Below are 6,375 nucleotides of genomic sequence, written 5' to 3' on the forward strand. Positions count from 1 at the left end.
ATTGAGGTGTTATCTTCCTGGATTACGTCACCGGTGTCTAATAATGTCTTGCTAGTTCTGTTACCTCAGATATGATTCATATCCGGGAAGGACCTGTTGAATCCTGGGGGATTTGCGCTTATGAGGCGGATAAATCCTTAAGGACAGTGCGATCAGCACGTCTCAGGTATTACTTATGCTTCACTATTTTGCAGGTCATTCATGATCTTGAAAGTTGATAGTTGCTTATGCTGCGGCGGTTGACAAAATCAATAAAGATAAGTTTCTATCTGATATCTATTCTTATTTTTATGTTATTCATTATTTGATTACTTATATAAACATGTGATTTATCATTGTGAATAGGTTCAATTTTTACAACAATCTTAAGGATTTATATTTATTGATTAATGTTTAATTTTCTTTGTGACCAAAAAAGAAAGATATCAATGTCCACAAATTCAATTTTGATGGAAGCGTCGAAATTAATGTCGCATCACTCTGTATATATAGCGCATTCTGCCGTGGAAACAATTGAGGTATTATAGAAAACTTATTTTTGAAGCAGATTGTATGTAGAAATTACACATAGGTACATGCTCGCTTTTAACCAATAAAGTAAAGGTACTTGAGTTTTGTTTTATTGGAACTTAAAAAAAAAAATACTGTGAAAATTAATATATTCAGATTTTCTGTTGGAGATTAACATGATTTTCTCAAAGCATATTTAGTCGACACCTATTTCTGGTACTTTGGTATTGCAAATTTTCTTTGGAGACTAGCATAGTTTTTGAGACGACTTGTTTGGCATGTAATAATTAATAATTTAGAGATCGACATATTATATGAAATTAGAACACACTTATTTGATAATCAGCAATCATGTTTACCGGAATAGCTGATATCGGAATCACCGATATATTAGACAAGGTCTTCCTTTGCCTATCACTTGCTCCGATCTTTGAGGTCTTTGATGGGTAAGACAACAAATGAGCTTACTGTGTTTGTACGTGACGGCAAAGGGGACCTAGCCAATCTTATATAAGATCACAACCCTTGTACCACCCATCATGGACTCTAGAGTTGGGCCTACACTTTGTTTCTACACAAATCAGAATTAGTGTTCAAGCCCATTATTACTGATCACAATTATCGGGCTTAAGCATCATCAAATGGATCACAACAACATCAACCCGTATTTATTAGACATAATTTTCTCAAATGCCTCAAAGCCCGATAATTGAGCTTCGATATTTTTAGACATATTTTAGACATAATTTCAACCCGATAATTGTCCAAGTGGGAGAATGTTAGAATATTTTCCAATATTATGTGGGCTGCAATCAAAGCCAAAGAAATTACATGGTTCTTAAGATACCATAACGCCAGAGAAATTACATGGTTCTTAAGATACCATAACGCCTCAGCTCCAAAATAGTGTTGATCACCGGCTAAGTGATCCCGACAACACTGAGCTTGTTTATTTATGTTTTCACATAATGCCTCAGCTCCAAAATAGTGTTGATCACCGGCATAGTGATCCCAACAACACTGAGCTATAATATTTATTTATACAATGCCTCAGCTCCAAAATAGTGTTGATCACCGGCATAGTGATCCCAACAACACTGAGTTCAAATATTTTTATATTTCAAATAATTTCAAATTTATAAAAGGAGTTAATATAAAATTCAAACTCCCACTAATCAAACATATCAAAAGAATATAAGTTATCTCCCACTAATCATTACTGTGAAACAATCAACTCAATATAATAAATACATAATTTATGCAGCGGAATAACATGAGACTTCATTTGAAATATTATTGAGGATATATATATAAAGCAAATAGTCCCGAACTTTTATAAATAACATAGGACTCCTCAATATAAGTCTCTATAAACATTTATAAATAGTTGACATGTAAATCTCTCCCACTTGATAGAGAATTATAGTTGAATTACCAATCCAAAAATGTTAAAATATTTAAACAAATATTCAACTATTTTCTCTATCACACAATGAACATATCAAACAATGTCACACTAAATTTATATTTTTCCAGAATAGAACTCTAAAAATATTAAACTTGAAATACTCCCACTCAATAGAGTAAAATTTTAAAAATTGGAGTATATAACATGAAATCAATTAATCAGAGTTTCTAATTTTAGAATATTCTGGAAAATAATATCATTTTTAAATACAATTGCATATTTATAATTTCAAAAGGAGTCGATAATATCTTAAAAGAATTTCACCACTAACCTCCAAAAGTATGACTTTCATCCTTGCAAATAGAGTCGACGAGCATCGATGACTTTACGATAAGATATTTGACAATGTCATCTCAAACAGTTGATAATCAACAATAAACATTTATATCATAATAAAACGACTCTAATAATAAACAATACAAGGATAATTCAATTTCCAATTGCCTTAATTAATAATTGCTCACAAACATTATAAGTAATTTTTAAAAGTGAACATGTTAGAAAACACAAGGCAACTTAAAATATTTGGTGTGATAATTAATAAAATTGAGTCTAAACTAATTTCCCACTTGTAACACCTTAACAAAATATTTAACAATATTAGTGTTACAACTTTAAAAGGGATTTTCTTAAATAATGTTTTAGGCTCGAAACTTGAGAATATAATTTTAAAAAAATTGTATACGATTCTCACATTAATCAACACCAAATACTTAAAAATTTAACAAAATAATCTCATTCCTAAAAACTAATAATATAATTTTCAAATCAATCAAATATTCTTGAATTGATTATATATAAGAAAAATTTGGGCATAAATGAAATCACAATTTTATTCCATAAATAAAACAAAAATCGAATTAGATGATTATGGAATAAATTCCTTAATATGACACATAAATTGGGAGAGTGATATTTATCAAAGTGTCAATAAAAATAAGGAAAATTAAAAAACAAATAAAATCATCACTAAGCAAATCAGTGGGAGAAAATGATATATAAATGCCCAGAATCTTTCTTCTTTGATTTTTCAACCAAAATTAGAGTTCTAAATCAATCAGTGATTTCTACTGCCTTTCTTTTCCTTAATGTTCCTTTTCTACAATCAAACTTGAAACAAAAATCCATCCTGTTTTTTAATGTATTTATACCATCGCAAATCAATGAAAAATAGGGATTCACCCTTACATAGAACCGATCTTATTCTCGGAATTTCGAAAAAGCAAATTGGTGATGTCTCTTGATTGGTTCCATAAAAACATATGATCTTTCGGTATAATATGTGTGAATTATGATGCATCAAACAACCGAATTCCTCAAGAAATTTTGTTTAAAAAATAGTGCCTTTTGATCAATTTGAATTTTCAACAAGAAAATATATGACTGAATTGAGCATAGAACTAGTACACAAAACTAGTCATATATAAAACCATGTATAAATAAATCAATATGCAAAACTCAATCAATATGCGTTGGTTTCACTCTACTAACTATAAAAATAATTGCGTTGGTTTCACTCTACAAAACTCAATCAATATGCAACCCCATGTATAAATCACCGATCATACGATTCATATAGCAATATTAAACCAAAGTAAAATTTTATGCACTACAAGAAAATACAGGATTTGCTACCAGAATTTTGCTACAAACTGGATTTCTAGTTAATCCCAATTAAAAATGCCTCTGTTTAACCTATTCACCTAAAAGACTTCTATTAACTCATTTTTTCTTTATTTCTTTTATTGTTCCATGATTCCATCACTTATTACTTTATTTTTCTATTATTGATTATTTTATTTTTCTTACTCCATTACTTATAACTTAAAAGTTATAACTACATTTAACAAATTAAAATTTTATTTTTAATAACTCAAAATCGCACTCTCCTTCATCTCTCAAAATCACGTTCTCTCCAAAATCGCTTATCTCCAAAATCGCTTTTCTCCAGAATTGGCTTCGATCTCTCCATAATTGCTTCTCGATTCAGAATCGCAGAATTTCAGAATCGCTTCTCGATCCATAATCGCAACTCGATCTCACACCAGAATCACTTCGTCGGAATCGCTTCGTCACTTCGTCAAAATCACTTCGTCGGAATCGTTTCCTCGATCTCACATCATCCTTGCTTCGTCAGAATTGCTTCCTCACATCATCTCAAAATCACATTCTAATTCACTCAGAATCACTTGCTTTATCTGAATCGCTTCCTCAAAACCTAGAGACTATTAAGTTACTTCTCACTCCTATTTTCTCTGTTCTGGTAATCGATTTCTTCTACTTTTTTCTCTTTTGTGATTTATCAACTCAATTTCTTGTTTTGAATTTTGATTTTGATTTGATGCTTGTGTGTGTAAGTAAATGGAATGTGATATATATTATGAGATAAAAAGTTTAGAATGATACATTGTGATCTGATGCTTGTATGTGCATAGATGTATATTGAGTAGTAATAATGTCATTGATGATGATCAAAGATGCTTGTATGTGCGTAGGTGTAGATTGAATAATATTGTTAACCTTATAGTAGTATTAGTAATGTTTTGGTATTTGGTTGAAAATTTAAATCTATTTTGTTTGGGAAAAAGGAATATAAAATAGTTTAGGTGTTATTTGTAATACATTTAGTTAAGAGTGAGTCTCACATGATTGTGTAGTGTTGTAGAGTACTAATCTATGAAGCATTGACACTTACTAACATACATGTAAACACCGATAATAGTTTAAGAAAATCGAAGTGATTGAAATAACCACTTCTGTCTGTATCTTGTTGCATGTTGGTGCTAAATAGTTGCTAATACTTGTCCATGCGGCATTCTGAATTTATTCTCGTTTTCAGGACGAACTGGAAGCAGAACTTAAAGAATAAGGCATGACATATCAACACCACAATCGTGTAGGTAAATCACTTTTTGCTGCATCATATTCCTTCACAATTCAATGTCGTATGATCTTCATTCTTTACTTTATAGGGAAGATACGATGTTTGCTGTCCTATCATGTTAGCCTGGGATCTTCATAAAGCTTGGCCAGAGGCATATTTTTGGGTAAGAAGAGAGTGTTGCTTTTGGTCATTGGTCTCGCTGATATTCACAATATTGTTCTGCATGCTATGATAATTATCTATGAAGTTTCTTGATAGAGATTTTAATGTCCCATTTTATAGTGAAGCATATCTTTTAATTATAAATTTCAAATAATGATTTTGTTGTTTACTTATATATCTTCTTATCAAGAAGAATGTTTCCACTTTATCTTGTGCAAAACTTGGTCAAGTTACTGAATCATATTATGACACTTGGTTAAATGTGTTGATACCAAGTATGTAAAATGAAAAGTATGTTCTCTATATCATATTGAGTTAAATGCTCATAGCAATACCAAATATATATATGTTAAATGTTGCTAAGTTTTGTCATTGAGAGTTTCACATTATCTTAGGTGTTGTTGGGAATGAATAGATATTATTAATGCTTTAATTTAATTAGTTAACATTATTGATTTGTTTATATGTATGGTTCAGACATTTATCTGTTGCTATTTTTACAAACTGCTTTATTTCGATATATTCTAAATTGTTTCTAATATTAACTACAAATAATAATCAATGCTTAAGTATTCTCTGATGGACTTTTGAAGGTAGAGCTTATCTCACTAGTTTTCAATCTAGACTTTCAGAATTTGCCTCTTGTTTCATTAAGTATCCATTATGGTGTTTTTAGGTACTTGTTTGCACAATAACTCTGGCATGGGGTGTCAATCTACCTGCTCACAGGTACATTGCTACATGCACGGTGTTGTGAAAGTGTGAAGTCCACAGTATCACACAACATGCCTGCACGGTGTTGCTACATGCCTTGCTAGATGACTGCTTTCATTATTTTATTCCAAGTCAGACCAGGTACGAAAGTGATTCCTTATCTTGTCTGATGTTTTGGTTTTCTCTGGTATAGCGTACTGTTTTTCATAAGGTTGCAGTTTTGGTGGGTTTGGTTTCATTTTAATATATAGTTTCATGAAATAAAACACTATATAAGCTATAGGCATACCTATTAGCCTTATAGGTTCATTTGTTCACTGATTCACATAATCTCTGTAAAAATTAGTCAGTTTTAGTAGTGATGTTCATTAAATGATTCAAGGTTGCTGGGGAAAGGTTTATAAGTTGAAGTTAATAAGTTTTTAATACCAATCAGATTTAGTTAATAAGTCCTGTAAATATTTCTTTACCACCCATCATAAGTATTGTTTGTGCTATTTTGTGCATGCAGATTAGCCCTGATGCAAGAAAAGGTACTAATTATGGTGGTTGTCAAATTACTCGTGCTAACTTATTGACTAGTGACATGTTCTGGTAATGCTTTTAACATCTTGCAAAACTGTATTTAATGACCTTT

The sequence above is a fragment of the Trifolium pratense genome, linkage group LG4, assembly GCF_020283565.1.
Source record: "Trifolium pratense cultivar HEN17-A07 linkage group LG4, ARS_RC_1.1, whole genome shotgun sequence".
NCBI classification, from domain to species: Eukaryota; Viridiplantae; Streptophyta; class Magnoliopsida; order Fabales; family Fabaceae; genus Trifolium; species Trifolium pratense.